Source organism: Pezoporus occidentalis, unplaced genomic scaffold (genome assembly GCF_034315485.1).
Source record: "Pezoporus occidentalis ecotype Australia unplaced genomic scaffold, CSIRO_AGI_Poc_V1 ctg193, whole genome shotgun sequence".
Taxonomy (NCBI): domain Eukaryota; kingdom Metazoa; phylum Chordata; class Aves; order Psittaciformes; family Psittacidae; genus Pezoporus; species Pezoporus occidentalis.
This window is the reverse complement of record NW_026913782.1, coordinates 415,504-433,582: the sequence shown is the minus strand read 5'-3', so window position 1 is coordinate 433,582 and position 18,079 is coordinate 415,504. Positions and strand designations below refer to the sequence as shown.

Here is an 18,079-nt window from a genome sequence, read left to right as displayed (position 1 = left end):
TGTAAGCCCATTGGCTTCAAAGAGTGGCAAGGCCACCTTGGCGTGATCAGCAGAGAGCCAGCACCTGAGTGTGGTTCCAGTGCTGCAGGAGCTGTCCCTGTGTGCTTTGTAAGGTCCTTCTGAGATCCATAAAAAGAATCTGCAAAGGCATATATCCATGTAGGCCAGATTCTGCTCCCCCCAAACCACTGTTCAATCCTGCCTTGCTTTGCTGGCAGAAGGAACATGCTGTATATCTAATCATCTTGAGTATCTTCTGCCCATCCTACTGAATGTTTGTCCTCTTTATTCACAAGTTTCTTTCCTATAACTTCTACTTGTGTGACCTGTGAAAGATTACATCTTGCTACATCTGACAATAAAACATAAGCTATATATGGTGTTGAACTGCTACACAGTGTACCTCAGAATAACGTGCAGTATATTTTGTACTGTTTTATAGTACATCTGTCATGTTTGTATCACATGTAGGGTTATGGTATATGGAGAGTTTACTTCTGCTATATATGCATACTATGTATGCATCTGTAGATAATGCAGAAATATATTATGTCATCAAGAGAAATATGATGTGATCTAAACTTAATTTCTCCTTGGTATCTACTAATATTAAACCAGTTCTGTAAATGGAGCAGAGGAAGAATGAGATATTTCACTCCATTTCTGCATTTGCAGACCTTTGCAGGCCTGTCTATACAAAAAGGTTGTTCTCCCAAGAGTTCTTGAGACAGCTCTGTGTAGAGTTCATCCCCGACATGCCTGTCACTGACCATCCCCTCTTCCTTGGGAGGCCAAGGCTGCCTTTACTATGACAGAGGCAAAGCACTGCAGTCATTGAGTAATCCTTGGGAAGTCACAGTTGCATGAGATCCACATTCTAACCTACACACAACCCCACATGCATACTGCTCCGTTCACGCTGCTTTTGGTTCCTACCCAAGTAGGTGTTCTGCAACCCTTCTCAGGATGGGCTGGAGTGGGCAGACTCTGGGATTTTCCAAGCGGTGCATCGGGAGAGGTTTCCTTCCTTGAAACTATTTCACATCTTCTCCCAGGCTGTATGGAGTCAAGCTGAGGGAGGCACTGGCATCGGGGGGAACATCATCCCAGCTCCCCTGTCTGTGTTTCTTCACCTTTCTCTTCATAATTAGGGCAAGACGCATATGGGAAGGGAGATCAGAGGCTGCAGATCAGCCAGTGAGCTATGTTGGTATTCTTTTCTTGATGCTGAAATGCATGATGGTTAGCCTTTCAGTTCGTTTGAAGGGGCCACATCTGGAAGCACTTTACACAGCCTCAGCCACTGTGGCAATATGCCTGAGTAAGCACCTCAAGATTTAGCCAACAGAGAATGTGCACTGCATAGCTCATTAAGAGCCTAATCGCTGTCCTCTGGGTTGAATTCAAGTGGCTATTAAAACCAATGTACTTATTTGCCAGGAAGAGTGCTAAAGAGGTCATAAGATGCATATGAAATGTGTCCTGGAAAAATGATAACAGCACAGGAAAGAGCCCAGGTTTGCTTAGGCATATCCTAACCCCTCGCTGCTGTTAGATGGGGGGGGGTCTGTACCAGGGAAGAAGGAACACGAAGGATGTCAGCTGGAGGAATGATGAAAATATCTCACAGTCAAGTGACAAGAAGCACATCAAATAGCAGAGGAGGACTATGCAGATAACAGCTGGCTGGCAGGGGAGCCGTCTCCTCTGATTGGAGGCTGTCTCCAAGGAACGTGGACTGACTCTTTGCTCACTGACCTTGAAAATGGAATAATTTCAGAGGCAGCCTTCTCCCATTTGTGGAAGTTTAAGCGTGTTTGTTTCTATCTAATGAATGTGAATGCAAGCTGCCGTGACATCACGGGGAAAGCATCGTTCCTCATTTATCAGCGCATCTGTTTTGGTATCAATGACAGAGCTGCTTATAAACAGAAAATGGTTTTAATGTGTGCCTTTGCCTTGTGTAAAATATGATGAAAGGTGCTGAGGACAGAGCAGAGATTGCAAGGAACCAGGGGAAGAGGCATCCTCTGAGCAAACATCATCCAATGCCCGATGGCTGGAGATGTGCTGGGAGGGAAGGCTGCATTTCACAAGGGAAGGATTCAGATGCAGGAGAATAAGAGGACAACCTTGCCTGGCGCTCTGCTTGTGCGTGTAAACAGATGTGGTGCAAACACAAGTATCTGTCTTCCTACATGACCCTCTTCAATCTCCCTTCCCCCTTCCTAATGAATGTTATAAAAGCAAACTCTTCCCGGAACGAATCACTGTTTTCCTGAACAGTGAACTTTTCTGTTGCAAAGTCAACAAAGTCCTGCGGGAATTCTTGGAAAACCTCCAAAGATATGCAAAAAAGCCAGTAATTTGTTGTCTCTCATGGCATGCTTTCAGGCCCCGCAGAGGCTACTGGGGGCTGAGAGCGGTCTGGTTGTCAGCAAGTAGGAGCTGCTCTGCAGATTTCCTCACCGTCCCAGAGCTGGGTCATTTTAATTTATGGGTTTATTCTTTATACCCTCATTTTAGTGCCACCTGTCATTGCAAGAAGAAGGCAAGGTGATGGAAATATTTGGTTTGGTTTATTAAACTGAGCTGCTTTCCTTCACTGATGGGGAGGTCACCTTGCAGGGACCAGAGAGTAGGAACAGGCACATACTGCTGGCTCTGCAGGTTTACACTCTGATTTTCCCTGTGGTTGCTATATCAAGCAGGATTTACAGATCCACCAGCTAAGTCCTGATCCTGGACCAGCTGCAATGCAGAGGTTGAACCAACTTTAGCCACTTGGGTTCTGAAGTCTTAGAAAAGCTGAGCACAGGGCTCACAGCCGACACGGTGGCCGGGCTCCATTTCTTGGTGAATGTCTTCACTGCAGTTGTTGGTCACAAAACCCCTCAAAGCCTGGCTTATGTTAACATAAGGAAAGCAGATTATAGTGGTATAGGTAAATTAGGTTTTACTTCCACTTGACCAGTTTATTTTGCAGGGAAACATGTGAAAACAAGCTGGCCATGCCTATGGATTTGCTTTTCTTCTTCTCCTCTTCCACAGTCTGCTTTTAGCTGCATTTCTAGGTCTGACTCCCTCTTTTTCTTGCACGGGCTTACCTGCTCCATTTTTGCTGCATAGCATTGACACCCCCAAAGCATCCTCATCTGGGGAGGTGGACCTTGGCTACAAGTCACCTGAGGGTGGAAAGTGCCATGACCCAGGGAGAAGCTCCAGCACCAGGGAGCAAAGGGAAGAGGAGTTTTGGGAGTCCTGCTGCAAGCAGGGAGCACCCACAAAACAGGTCCCCTTCCCTCCTCCCAGGGCAGCTGAGAGAGGGGAAGGAAGACACAGCTTAGCCACATCAGCCTCATCTGTGCACCAAGCAAAGCTGGAGCAGGAAAGGTGAAATCAGTGCTGGGGGATGATGTTTTGGCTGTGTAGTGTGAGCCACTGCCTGCCCCAGATGGCACTGGGGTCTCTTCTCCACCATGCTCAGGCAGGCTGCCAGCAGACAAGGCTGGGCAAGATGTGGGGAGAAGGTCACACCGCTGTGGGGAAGGAGACATATAAATAGTGCCTGTTTGGAAGGCCAGGTGTGTCCGTCCAACTCGAGCCAAGCATAACAGGAGGGAGCAACGAGTGCGCCTTCCTCTCCAGACCCAGCTCCTCAGATGCATTTCCTCCCCTGTGTTTCTGTTATTACGGGTGGGTGGATAGAAAGGAAGGAAGGGAGAAAAGAAAGCAAAAACCTTTGGTTTATTCCTGGATCTCACCCCCCTGAGTCTTTATTTGTTCGCTTCGTAGCTGCTCACTTGTGCATTGTTTGTCCTGTGCATGTGTTATGGCCGAGCCACTCTAACCCCTTGTTTCTGCTGGAGGGGGAGTTTTGCTCCACTGTCTCCCACTCCTCTTCCTCACTCCACCTATCCCTGCTGCCAGGTGCACAAGCTCCTCCATCACTGGACCTTTCACCAAACCAAATCACCCCATCTGTTTGTTAGAAACCTTCTTTTGCTGGGTTAGTGAATTGAGCTGGTGCGCAGCAAGTTCAGACAGGCAAGGCAGAGAGAGGGAGAGAGCAGACGCTTGCAGCAAGAAAGGGAAAAAGCATTTGAGGACAAAGAGTTTTCTTGTTTGAGTTTGCTGACCTGTTATATAGGTTCCCTCTTTCGTGGGTAACTTAATCACCAGCTGATATCCTGGCACACTGTTGTTTTCCATGCTCTCAGGAGGCACCTCCATTTCAAACATCACCCTTTCAGCCTGGAATAAAGCTTCAGCTCCCATGTACTTCTAGTTTTCCACTCCAAAGCTGGCCTCAAACTGAACTCTCTGACAGAGCGTATCTGGCCAGCACTGTGGTCACATTTACAGTCATTCCTTCTGCCAGCATTTTTACAGCAGCATGTTATGATGAACCCCTTGGAAAACAAGGATGTGGCAACAGAAGGTTTCCCTTGTCTTCCTGGAGACAGACCCACTCATGGGGGGTGCCCTATCTGGCTGCCTGGTCCTTCAGCATAAAGCCAGTGCTGGTATCTGCTAACTCCTGGAAAACAGGGATGGCATCAGAGAGCGTGGCACCTAAATGTCCTGGTAGGGAGTACCGTTTGGTTGCAGTGACCAGGAGCAGGCAAGCCATCCTGCTCCTGCCATTCCTTGCCCATGGATACAGGGCATGTGTGCCTGTGAGCACTGTGGGCAGGAGGGTTGGGGTGGAGGGGTGTGTTGCCAGCAGGGATGAGGGGGCAAATCTGTATCCTGGTTATTGTGGTTTTGAGGCCCACGTGTGCTTCAACCACGTTCCCAGCTATGGGGTGCCCTAGTGCCTGGCTCACCCTAGAGACACCCACATCACCCCACTGCTTGGGGGAGCACAAAGCAAAGAGCCACGTTTCCCCAGCTGCGTGGCCAGGGCCAGCCCCGGCTGCTCATCATGGGCTGTGACTGGGCACGGGCTCCTCCACCCCATGTGCCTCTGCCTTTGGGTGGTAGAATCATAGAATCCCAGACTGGTTTGTGCCGGAAAGGACCTTAACATCATCCAGTTCCAACCCCCTGCCATGGGCAGGGACACCTCACACCAGACCAGGTTGCTCCAAGCCCCTGTGTCCAACCTGGCCTTGAACACTGCCAGGGATGGGGCAGCCACAGCTTCTCTGGGCACCCTGTGCCAGTGCCTCAGCACCCTCACAGGGAAGAGCTTCTGCCTTAGATCTAACCTGAACTTCCCCTGTTCCAGTTTGAACCCATCACCCCTTGTCCTGTCACTACAGTCCCTGATGAAGAGTCCCTCTCCAGCATCCTTGTAGCCCCCTTCAGACACTGGAAGCTGCTCTGAGCTCTCCAGTCAGCTTCTCCAGGCTGAACAGCCCCAATGTTCTCATCCTGTCTCCATACAGGAGGTGCTCCAGCCCCTGAGCATCCTCATAGCCTCCTCAGGACTTGCTCCAACCAGTTCCAGGCTGCTCGAGCCCCTGCCTCCCCATTCCTGAGGGCACGTTGGCAGGTTTGCTGCCACTTGATTTGCTCTCCTTTCCCTGTTCTCTCTTTCCTCCAACTTTCTGAAATGGGAACATCATTTGCAAGGCAGGCGACGCAGAAGGAGGCCTCGCAGCGCCGCGACCGCAGCGTCAGGCAGAACAAACTAAACGCCTAAGGAGGTGTTTCCAAGAGCCTTTGAAGGAAACTGGAGCACAGATCCCTCTTCTCCCTCTGTTTTTGTCACGTCTCTGTAACACAGTGGACGTTTTGCCGGCTGCTCGGCAGGGCTGACAGCGTGTTGTGAGGACAGGGCTGTGTCCTAAATAGAAACTCTGCAGGGTCGGAAAGTTCCCTTCCTCTAATTGGAACTAACTCACGGGGGTGAAGAAAAGCTGCAGAATTGTTTTAAGCTGTGAGCAATTGTAACAGCCCTCACGGTGTCAGTGACACGGAGAGGATTTGTACTGGGTTATACCTAACGTGGACATGATCTAATGCTCCACGAATATCGCGGGCCCCGCTCTCAGAGTCGGGTTCCTTGTTCTTCAAAGTCGTCTGGGGCTTGGGGAAGATGGGGAGCGAAGCCATGCAGAGAGTTTTGGTGCAATGTCATGTCTCGTTTTAACAGCGCGAATAAGCAGTGTTAAAGTAACAGGGGAAGGCAAAATGGATTCTAACAGGAGCCAGCCTCCTGCTATTTGGCATTCACCCCACTGGGCAGAGAAATACTGCAGAGGTCATGCAGTGATGGGACATGATGGTGCCACACCATCCGTGGTGCCAGGAACACCGGGTGAACATATTGTGAATCTTTCTCCTGTCTCCAGGCTGCATCACATTGTCTGAGTCAGCTTTAAGAAGTGCTTTAAAATAATCCTAACAGGATGGAGGAACTTCTGCTTCTGCAAGCAGAGGGAAAAGGGAATGACTTGGTGTGTGCCTCCTCAGGGCAATGGAGCTGGTGCAGGGCCTGGAGCACAAGTGTGATGGGGAACGGCTGAGGGACCTGGGGGGTTCAGTGTGGAGAAGAGAAGGCTCAGGGGGGACCTGATCGCTGCCTGCAACTGCCTGAGAGGAGGTTGTAGTGAGGTGGGGTCGGTCTCTGCTCCCAAGGAACAAGGGACAGGACAAGAGGAAACGGCCTCAAGCTGCACCAGGGCAGGTTTAGATGGAGCTGAGGAACAATTCCTTCCCCAGAGGGTGCTCAGGCATTGGAACAGGCTGCCCAGGGCAGGGCTGCAGTCACTGTCCCTGCAAGTGTTCACACAGCGTGGAGATGAGGCCTCAGTGCCATGGGTTAGTGGTGGCCTTGGCAGTGCTGGGGAATGGTTGGACTGGGTGAGCTTGAAGGGCTTTTCCAACCCAGTTGGTGCTATGATTCTATATGCAGAGAGTCCAGCAATGTGAATCTCTGGTGGAGCTGGCTGCTAGGGCTCTACGGAGATAGTGATCATGAGAAGCATGGTCTATAGGAGAGGAGGGGAGAAGGGGGCTGTGTAGGAGCTGAGTCTGCAGGCTGGGCCTTGGGGAATACCTGCTCTGGTTTATTATATGGCTTGCAGGGAGCTATTTAATCCCTCTGTAGAACAGCTCCTCAGCAAGTAGAATTAAAGCAATGGCATTTTTCTCCATGGGAAGGGATGAAGAGAAACCTGCATTGGTGTGAGGCACTCAAACCCTAGAGTGACTGGGGAGGGCAAAGACGGAAGGCAGGGAAGGAAGTCACTGAGTGAATAGAGACACATATTGTCCTTGAAGGTTTTCCTTCTCGCCTTGGATTTTGCTAGTGAAATCAACACAGCCATCCAAAGTTCTCTGGGGACTTAAACTTCAGCCATACCTGAAGGTCACAGAGTACAGATTGTGCTTGGGAACTACCCAAGATTTGCCTTGGAGAAGAAAGGGAGTACCTCATCAAATGGATGCAATTTTTTTCTCAACCTAGACTTAGTGCCTGGTGCAGGGAATTAACGGGGGTGAAAATGGCTTTATATCCGTAATGGGAAGCTCCTCCTTGCTAGTGCTAGTGAGCTCTGCAGCGCTGAGCTCTGCAGCAGAGGTGAGGAATGAGGCCAAGAGGTCTAAATTACATTTGCTGTATATACTGCCTTTGAATTTGGTCCTGACGGTAGGCTGGGTCGGCCATACTTCTTACTAGCAGCATAATTTGACTGATGAATGGAAGAATTTCATATCAGGCCCTTAGGAGATTTTATACTACTAATGTAATAATTTTGCAGAGATGTCAAATAGAAGTATACCTATGCAATGTTGAACTGTAATCCATCCCACTGAAGTCCACCCAGGGGATAAGTTCAGACCCCCAAATAGGACATGACAAATACCAGACAACTAACATAAAGGAGTGTGTCTCCCATTGTTGCTTCCCAGCTCTCCCACAGCCCACCTCGCTACCAGCCCCATGCACCGATCAATCCCAAGTAAGCACTCTTCTGAAAGTTTAGCTGCAGTGTTGTTAATGCCAAATTGACAAAAAGCTATGAGCTAAAATAAGCACCTGCAGGAAGATGAACTTAGCTTGAAGAGGAATGTATTGCAAAGAACCAGAAGGAGCATGAATCCGAAGGAAGGTTGGAGGTCTGGGCCTTTGAGCCTTCCAGCTTTATAAATGGGGACCGAGATCTCTCATGTTCATGTGTTTCTAGGAGAACACCAGCAAATATGGGGTGGGAGGACAGTTTAACCTCATGAGAACCAGCAATATTTGAAGGTTATATTGCGTAGAAAAGGTTAACAAAGAATTGTAGGCAATTCTACACTTCTCACAGGTTTACAAAACCAAAACCAAGCCAGTCTGAAATAGTTTGGCCAAAAGAGACAAACAGTTTATACTGATGCAGGAAAGTCTTGTGGGAGTTGCAGGTCAGGTGCTTCGTGCTTTTGTTCTGCTCCTCATGAGCCTCCCAGCTAGGATTTAAGCTTCTGCAGCCCCTCAAGAAGCAGAAAGAGGACCATTATGGTGAGGAGACAAAGAAAGGAGGGGAGCTGTGGGGCTGCGGAGAACCCTGGGAGATGAAATCTGTTGGAAGATGTGCCACCAGCTCCTCACCATAGGGATGAGCTTGACCCACTGTGAAGTTCCTCAGAACTAGTGCTAATATCCTGGGCTTGCAGTACTTAGGCAGCAATTATCACCTATAAAATAGGTGCTAATGTAGATTTTCACATTCAGAGGGCCAGCTGCTAAGCTGGTACAAATGGGTGTACCTCTGTGGGCTCCACTAGAGCTGGGCTGGTTGATGCCAGCTGAAAATGCTCCCCAGAATTTTGAAGACACCAATTAGTCTTAAAATCAAACTAAAGGGAGAAGAAAGGGTTCACGTTGATCCCTTCATTTTAACAGGAAATTTGAATCAGGAGGTGTCTGAAGTTCCACCTGATGAATGATCGAACTGCGAGAGGCCAGCAGCACGCAGCATCACACACTGGTCATTTTATAGCAATCACAAGGGAAGTATTTCTGGAACTAATAGACAATTCCAGTGACCTGGCAGAATCTAGCAGCTAGTTTGCAGCCTGTGGCTTTCCATCTTGGCAGGGTACTATTTTCCTTCATTCTGTAAAGTACTTGGATTGGTATAATACAGCTTTTTCGGTGGGGTCCTAAAGAGACGATGTATTAAGGTATAAGGGGGGGGGGGATAGACCAATTTGGGATTTAAAAGTGTCAGGAGCTTTTTCGTATGGGTACACAGAGCTGCCAGGTCAAAACGCTGCTTTCCAGTAGCTATAGCACAGCACACATTTCCCCAGTAACACACCAGCTGTTGGTTGAACCTCATAGCAAAGAATCAATAAAGTCAGGACAATTTCCTTAACCTTCCATCTGTAAGAGATTATGGAAGGGAGGTGGGAGAAGGCTTTTCCTTAGTGGCTAATGCTTTACTAAAGTTCAAATGAGGCAATATATAGTAAAATAAATTCAATCTCTATTTTCCTCTTCTTTCAATTTTAGTGGGGACTAAATGAAATGGAGCTGTGTCGATTCTACCCGCTTCAATATATCTTCACTTTCTAATAATCAAGGTCATTTTTACCTTCATGGGAAAAGAAGCCTAATATAAAGTACTCACCCAAACTGAACAAACACATATTCACACTTTTTCAAACGCCAGGTAGATGAGTGATATATGATGCAATTCATTTCATGGCACACTGCTGACTGGTTTTTTATAGATAGCGTTTAACCTTGCCAATTTTGCTCGGAGATAATCACTCCTTTGAGGATAAAATCTCACATTTAACATGAGAAGAAAAAAAAAAAAGAAGCCCCACGTGCCAAAATCTGCGGTGTACAACAAATAACGGGGAAGTTACTTAGCCAGAAAGATAACGATTAGAGCAGTTTTCACTGCTGACTCTGTGATTAGCCAGTGGTTGTTATAATATCAACCAGAAATACAGTGATAACTGCTTAGACGATGTTTTGAAACAGCCAGTGAGCAATGACAAAATGCTTAGACATCTTAGAATAATGTATTTCTGCCCTGACTAATGGAAGTGGCAAATAGATTCATAAAAATCCCCTATATTTAGCACTGGAGCTATTCTGAGAGTGCGGGAGCTTTGCTTGTGGTTCTCTGGAGTTTATGATCAGGAATATTAATAGTGCTGGCCTCTCATGGAACGGATGCAGACCCTGGAAGACACCTCTGAAGCACCCAATGGAAGGACATCAATGGTGGAAGTCAGCAGGGTCAACACAGTGCCTGTTTGCTCTGTGAGCCCTGATTCTCCCCTGGAGACTGCTTTTGAGAGAGGAACAGTGCAGAAGGTCAATGCAAAGTGGAATTTTACCTGGAGGGAGGAAAAAATATGTATGAGCCCGGATTCATCCTACCGCACTATAGGCACGTAGCTGAGGTGGCTAAGTTTGGAGTGCTGTCAGCCCTTGGTTCCCATTATAGGCAAGGCAGGGAGAGGCAGGCACCTCCTGAGGGAGACTCAGCCCACCTATGATATGAATCATCCTCAGGAGATCCTGTGTTTCACCCCTGCTGTTGCAAACCAAGCGCCTGACGTGAGATGAATCCTGGCCTTGACGTGCGAGGATGAGACAAACTGGCTCTGATTGATTGAGAGCCTCCAGCCAGGAGAGAACCAAACATAAATCAAACAGGTATCTCAATTACTGAAATGAAAGATTTCATTAACTTTTAAAGATACTTCACTCTCGCCTCCACCCTTCCCTTTTGGGCACACACTTGGGACCATTAACTGGATGCAGTGTTCATTAGGTAAGCCCCCATCTTCATGCCATTTCCACTTCCTGGAGGAACTCGACTTTAAGGCATCATATGCCTTAAAGCCCACTTTAAATAAGCTCTATTTTAGGGACATAATATGCTGCATAAGGCTTTGGAGAGGCTTTATTCAGGGGGACAAATTATCCTTAGATGGCAGAAGTAATACTTAGAAATTAATGTGGAGAATCTGCATTTTGTTTTTTATTCATTTTATGCTTCCTCCTTATTGAAACTCCACCTCAAATCCATCCAGAAATAGCAAATAACATTCAAAAATACTTTGCAAGTACCACCCCCCCCCCCCCCCAAACTAAGCCTTGTCTGAAGACATCACTTTAAAACACCATAGGATCTCTGGCAAAATTCCTTTGTCTACAAAAGATTTCATTTTTTTATACATTTATTTAGGAAATCTACCTCTGTTTTGTTATTCTGATCTGTTTGACATAGGTTTCATTGCACAAAAAGACTTTGAGAGTACTTACCCCTACAAAGCACGCTTCATTTCGCCACTGCGTAAACCAGAAGCGGGGGCTGTTTTTCTTGTTTCCTAACCCAAACAGCAAAGACCTGAGTTCCTCTGGAACTACTCATGTAAAGTAAATAATTAGACCTAGAGCTGATGAAGGCACTTAACAGCAGGCTTATTTTTAACGCTGAGTGCAGCCACTGAATACAAAGGGATTGTTTGGATGTTTCAGTTGAGTGCGTATTGAAGTGCACTGCTGATCCAGAGTGTCCTAACCCTTAAACTGGGCCATTGCTTTCAGTGGGGCCACCAGTATAGGGTGAGGGCAGCAGGACAGCAACCATGGCTTGATGAAATCATGAGAAGCTGGTTTTTACCTCGACCCTCCCCAAAGTCCCAGAGGCTTGGTTTGGTTTTGGTGGGTTCGGATTCTTGCTGGTGTTTCTTTCCCTCTCATTTAGGTTAGTCCATGTCTTCCCCATTCCAGGGGAATATTATCTCAGCCATGTGAAATGGAGCATACTCATCCTACCCCCATAAAACACTTGGAAAATATGACCAGGGAATGATCAACAACAAATAGACTGCCAAGCCCTGCAATTCTTCACTCTTGTGTCTAATCTCAAAAGGAGGCTAGATAAGACCAGCAGCACACTCCTCACTGAGCAAAGATTACTGATCAGATTAATTTGATCCTTTAGCAGACAGCTGACACATGGTTTCCTCCTCTTCACCCTGCCCCTTCCCGCACTCCAGCTTAAATGGGGCTGAAGTGGTGCATGGGACTTCTGCTGTTCCTTGCTCCTGGGCTGGGTTTCATCTCAGTGGGAAAGAATTAGCACTATTGGGCTCAAGGACCTCATCTTACCAACAGGGACTTGCTTTTCCTCAGGGCAGACCCATATGCCTTTTCCTTCCTAAGAGATATGCTACCAGAAAAGCAGATTGGTGCAATGGAGCTCACTCCTTAAAGGTGAACTGAAACACTTATGTACTGTTTATAAAAGCCAAAGTCTGCTTCTTTGAACCTCACACTTTGTAAGGTGCGTATTCAATGCAGCCATGCCACGATCATCTTTGGAAACACTACAAGCTGCATGAGAAAGAAATTTATAGGCACAATTTTCCAGAATTATTGAGTTTCCCCATTCAGGGCCGTGTGAGAGGCCACCCTAAGTCTGATGCAATTTAAACCACTCCATAGATCATGCTGGACATCCTCTAATACGTATCATTACAGCCTCACTGAACCTAATAGATGTTAGCCAGGGAGGAGGACAACGTGTACTCTATTACCTATGCTATAAGCCTATCCTCTTTCACTGCACCATGTTCTCAGCTCATCAGCAGAGCTCTGGTGCAGTCAATGTTTTTTGTGCCAGTTTTCACTATCTGAGGCCTGGACAATCACATTTATTGTGTCAGGTCGGAAGGTTTCCTCTTTTTGTTTCTAACAATGCCTATGCAGTTTAATTCTCTGCTCTGCCTGGGTGACTGCAAGCAAGTCCCCTGTGACTGGCTCCCCATCATGTGGACTGGGGTCAGGTCTACATGCCCCATTCCATCCATCCCTCCCTGTCCAGCATGAAAAGCTGGGAAACCCTCAGCAAATTGGTGCCAAATCCTGACGATCAGGCTGCAGGAGAGACTGTGATACAGCTACACCACTCAGTAATGGGCACAGCGTGAGACCTGAAGTTATCATCGCAAAGGGGTGGATACGGTATCAATCCCAATGCAGTCTCATCAGACATGTCAGACAGAGACAAGGTTTTCCCTATGTTTCCTAACACACTTTGGAGCTAACACTGGCGATCCAGGTGAAACACAGATACCAAAACCAAACCCAACATGGACCCCAAATAGTGTGCACGCTGTTGCTCCTTCCATAGTACTTCCCTTCTGCTCCTTCTGTTTCTGAGGTCTTAGGTTGAAGTGTGATGAGAGCTTTGTAAGAACTTTAGAGTTCTGGTTATAAACCCATTTTTCAGCCTTTAGCTTACATGAGATGCATTTACATGATCAGCTTCAGGTACCCCAGGGCAAGTCAGACTTTCTCATGGCTGTATAAATACATATTTTTTTTGTAGCACATCTATGACTGATCGTCACCTCTGTTTGTGTATTTATGCCTGCGACAGTTACAGAGCTTGCACAAGAAGACACACGTTTTAATGGTGCTTACATTCATTTCAGCAGTCATAGTTATATATAGCTACGTATTTGAAAGTCCTAAATAAAGAGGTTACAGCTCACATAAGAAGTAAAATGGAAATATAAACTAGAATTAAATCATCTGAAGTCTTAACCCTTAAATAGCTGGCATGTTTTGTGCGATATAGGTACATATACATTTTAAAGGCTTATGTATTTGAGTATAGATATGTAAAAAAAGATCAGTATTTGTATCTAGTGGATATAAAAACATATAATGCAACATGCAACAATACACACATGTGCAAGCGTGTACCCATGCGTGCACCTCCATGCATTTGGAATACTTGGTACATATGATTCAAATCCTTTTGAATCCTTGCATCTGGAAGGTGTGTTTTACAATAACACTTGGGAGCTTAAAATAACATAGCTGCCACGCGAGTGCACGCTGGAGGAGCTGCTAGCACTGCAGGTCTGCTCAGAAAAGGGAGCTGGGAGAGCAGCAGAGAAACGGGCTGGAGAAGGTCCTTTGGTGTACATTGCCATTCACCACATGGTGCACTGGAGCCCATCGCTTCAGCTGGGGTGCAAACATCACACACGGTGAAAATGACTGCAGTTTGACAGTATGACCCCTCCATGTGCTTGAAACACGTACCCCAGGTGGGACACAGCGCCTGCATGCTGCTGTTTGTACCCCAAGGATCCCAAGGGAGCAAGGAGATGGAGGTCTTCAGGGAGCTGGGCATTTGGGTCCTGCGAAGGGGGCTGCGTGCTGGCAAAGAGGGGCTCTCTCTGGTGAAGCTGCAAGCAGGGCTTAGAAGGTGAAGCAAGGAGAAGGGAGATGGCTGGCTTGGCATCACACCACGTTCTCCGTCTCGTTTCTAAACCACAAGGCAGAAGGTGTTAACTAAAGACAGGACTCAGGTGCTGACTCTGGGCACAGGAGCCACCCAGCACTGGGTCTGCACTTGGTAGCCCAGACCATGTTCAGAAATCACTCAATTAGTGCTTCACAGAGGTTCTGCTTCACCTCTCAGTCACCTTGAGGGAAGCACGAGCTCCGCTGCAGCCGATGGATTCCACTGTGGTCCCCGTTGAGGAAAGGCAGCCCTCATGTCTCCTCCCTGCTGGACACCTACACCTAACAGCAAGCAGGATCTTCATGCACCTCACTGCCTTGCTTCTGCCTGGCTCCTGCTCTGATGACTGCTAGCACAGCACAGCATGGTACCGAGCAATGGACAGTGCCCCTTGCAGAGCTTCCTGCCCCACTTCCCTTCCCTCTTCCCCTGCCAGCACTTGCAGCCAGCACCTCCCTTCCTGAATCAAAAGGAAAACTCCTTTTTGCTGCTGTTCTTAGCTGGACTTGCTACACGTATTCCCAGGGATGCTGTTCTCCTGGCCTCCGATAATCTGACGGGCGGTTGCTGAGAGGAACCTCGTGCAGGCAGCGATGGAGAATGTTCCCCTTAGACCCCCCTCACTATCACGTCTGCAGGTGCTGATCCACAGCCACAAGGAGTCTGTGGTATCTCCCCAGACACCCTCTTTCTCCACAAAGCTGATTGCTTGCACTGCCTGGAAACCAAAACCTCAAGCCCATGGACTTAACTCTTATCCCCACGATAGTGGCGTGTATCATTGCAGTATAAATGACTCAGGTGAGAGTCCAGGAGCTGCTGGATCCCAAAAGCCAGATTTACAGCACCTTCTATGGAGGTTATTTTGTCAGCACTCAGCAACACCACCTGTAGCCTGTGTAGTATCCAAGCCTGGTGGGAAAACAGCCTCTAATGCTGATGTTGATGCTGGTGCTGGTGCTGATGCAGATGCAGGAGTGGGAACCAAGTCCTGCTGGGAAGCCAGGCCCAGCTGAGAGCCATCAAATGCCATGAAAACATAACTCAAGGCTCACAAGTGGGATTGCATGCTCTAGACCCAATTCCCTTCACCTTATTCAAGCAAGAAGACCCATTAAAATTGAAAGAACTGCCCGTGCCTGCACATGCATTTTCCTTTTTTGATCAACCACCTCCTTGCTGCTATGCCTTGTAGAGTGCTCGAAAACCCCATAAATGTTAGATGTCCATGATAAAAGACAGTGCCCTTGTTGGGCCTGTGGCCGTTTTGCATGCTTATTTGCTTATTTGTTTCAGTTCAGCCCAAACACACCAGTTGATGCACAACACCCGTGTGCCGCAATACGGCTCCAGGTTGCCTTGGCAACGGGTGGAAAGGGTTTTGAAGAGCCAGAGAGGCCCATGCTAATGAAAACAAGCATTCAGGGGGCCTCTTCTCCAGGTGGGCGAGAAGAGGCTCCCTGCTGGGCTCCCTCACCCAGCCCGCTTTCAAACAGGCTGGTGCTTTAAGCAAACACTACCAGAAACGACAACAAAGAAGCCCATCACCCAGCCCCCTCTGCTTCTTTTGCTTTCCAGGCTAAAGCACAACTACTGATTAAAAGTTCTGAGACGGCTCTTTGAAGCCTTTCATTAATAGGTTTCCTTTATGAATCCAAATGAGACGGTCAACGCGTTTTCCTTCAAAGAAGAGAAAAAGAGAAAGGAGAACTATTATGGAAATGGTGGTTGTTGTTGTTGCGGCTCCTGGCTTTTATATGTGTAATCTCCCACATGTGCATCTGTGCCAGATGGCACTGCCCATAAAGCAGGAGATAATCTTTGCACACCGTCTTCACCAAGTTGACGCTGGTTGGGCTGCTGTAGGGTATGGCTCTTGTTTGGACATGGTGGGAACCATGGGTTTTGTCATGGGCTCTGTGGGATAGTGCTGACCCTGTCTGGGCTCAGCACACGCAGTTCTCACTGCGAGTCTTGGGTGAAGGTGGGGAGAGGGTGTTGTGTTGATTGAGGCCCTATTATTAGGACCATGGGGATGCTGCGAGGGCTGGAGCAGCTCTGCTCTGGAACCAGGCTGGGAGAGCTGGGCTGGGTCAGCCTGGAGAAGAGAAGGCTCCTGAAGGGGAGACCTTAAAGCAGCTCCAGTGCCTAAAGGGGCTGCAGGAAAGCTGGAGAGGGGCTCTGGGCAAGGGTCTGTAGGGACAGGACAGGGGGAATGGCTTTAACCTGAAAAAGGGTGGATTTGGATTGGATATTAGGAAGTTCTTCCCTGTGAGGGTGCTGAGGCGCTGGCACAGGGTGCCCAGAGAAGCTGTGGCTGCCCCATCCCTGGCAGTGTTCAAGGCCAGGTTGGACACAGGGGCTTGGAGCAACCTGGTCCGGTGTGAGGTGTCCCTGCCAATGGCAGGGGATTGGAACTGGATGAGCTTTAAGGTCCCTTCCTACCCAAACCAGTCTGTGAGTCTATGATTCACAGAGGTCTTGCAGTAATGAGGCTGTGATACTGACTGCGTGGGGAGATCTCCCCACTCAAGGAAGTGGGTCTTCTAGAAAGACATCTGGGCACCCATGCTCAGGAAATTGAACAATCATTAGGGTATATCTGACCCAATTCAATATCCTCTCTTCGTAACATAAGGAAAATGGTAGTGAATGACACTAAGAATGAGCAGGAGTACATCCACTAGCTTCAGTGAGATCCACTTGTGTTCCTCTGCACTTAAAGCTTTCCAGCAACTGCTGGGTATTCCCAAGGGCCGAACTGCTGACTGGGTCAATGATGTGATGCCCATGGGATGCGCAAAGAGATAAGTACGTAAATGTGAGGATGACACAAAAGGGGAAACATCCAATGAAGTCCTGAGCATAGGCTGAAGATTGCTGTAGGCTGATGATGCTAGATAAGGGAGCGAAGAGCTTCTGGCATCAAAGCCAGCAGAAGGGCTTTGTGTGATAATTTGGGGATGTAGTCTTCTGTTCTGATTTCTGTGTCCATGTGAGCTCCTCTTGTGCAGGGCAGAACGTATTTTGTGGACAGTGTTAACCAAACCCTTTTAATGCACAGTCCAAGGTCTGAATTTGTGGCACAGATTCATCAGAAAGAGGGAAGTGGCAGCTGGGAATGAAGCAGACCTTTATAATGATGATACTGGAGCAAAGGACGTTGTGCCCAGCAAGGAGGTACCCACAGTAAGCCATGGAGGGAGATGCCCAAGTTCCCTACCACAGGCAGCATTGCTTGCACACAGCTTGCGGTGGCACGGCAGGCAGAAGGTCTTTTCCACCTCCTCAATGGGAGGTGATTGCCTATTTAAGTGGTGAAATGACACAAGCTTGAAATAAAAGAAACTGGGATAACTGTGCCTTTCAAAAGAGCTGAAACTGACCCAGATCATGTGAGCTGGGGACAAATCCCAAGAGTCACTGGCACAGCTTCCAGCGTTAAGCAGAATATAAGCGTATTTTTTGGTAGGAGTCCTCACCGCTTGTAGATGACTCAGTGCCAAAAACTGACTCATGTTGAAAGAGCATTACAGCGAGACAAAGAAACTGTGTAAAACACCACCAGGCTTTTGGTCTGATAATACTCTCATGGAAGGAGTGGTTTACTCTGCCTTGGACTGCAATGAAGCTTATCACCAAGAGCAGTGACATACCGGTCAGTGCGTTAATCTAAGCAAAGGGGAGTGAAGCTGGAAATGTTTAGAAGTGATTTCCCTCTGCTGAGGAAGGAGATAAGAATAACTATGACAACGCTCCTAAAGCATTTGTTGAATGTTTCATGCTGAAATGAAGCATACCAAAAGAGAAGGCAATGCCTGCAAATGGGGTGGGGAGGTCCAGAGGAA

The 18,079-nt window shown here is 47.8% G+C and overlaps 1 long non-coding RNA gene across 1 annotated transcript; it reads right to left on the bottom strand.

Moving 5' to 3' along the window:
- Positions 1-9,841: 9,841 nt before the first annotated feature.
- LOC134162881 (uncharacterized) lies at positions 9,842-11,334 on the bottom strand. The gene is made up of 2 exons (XR_009964472.1): positions 11,228-11,334; positions 9,842-10,293 (listed from the first exon to the last, which is right to left on the bottom strand). It is a non-coding gene; the product is annotated as an uncharacterized LOC134162881 (long non-coding RNA).
- Positions 11,335-18,079: the final 6,745 nt, after the last annotated feature.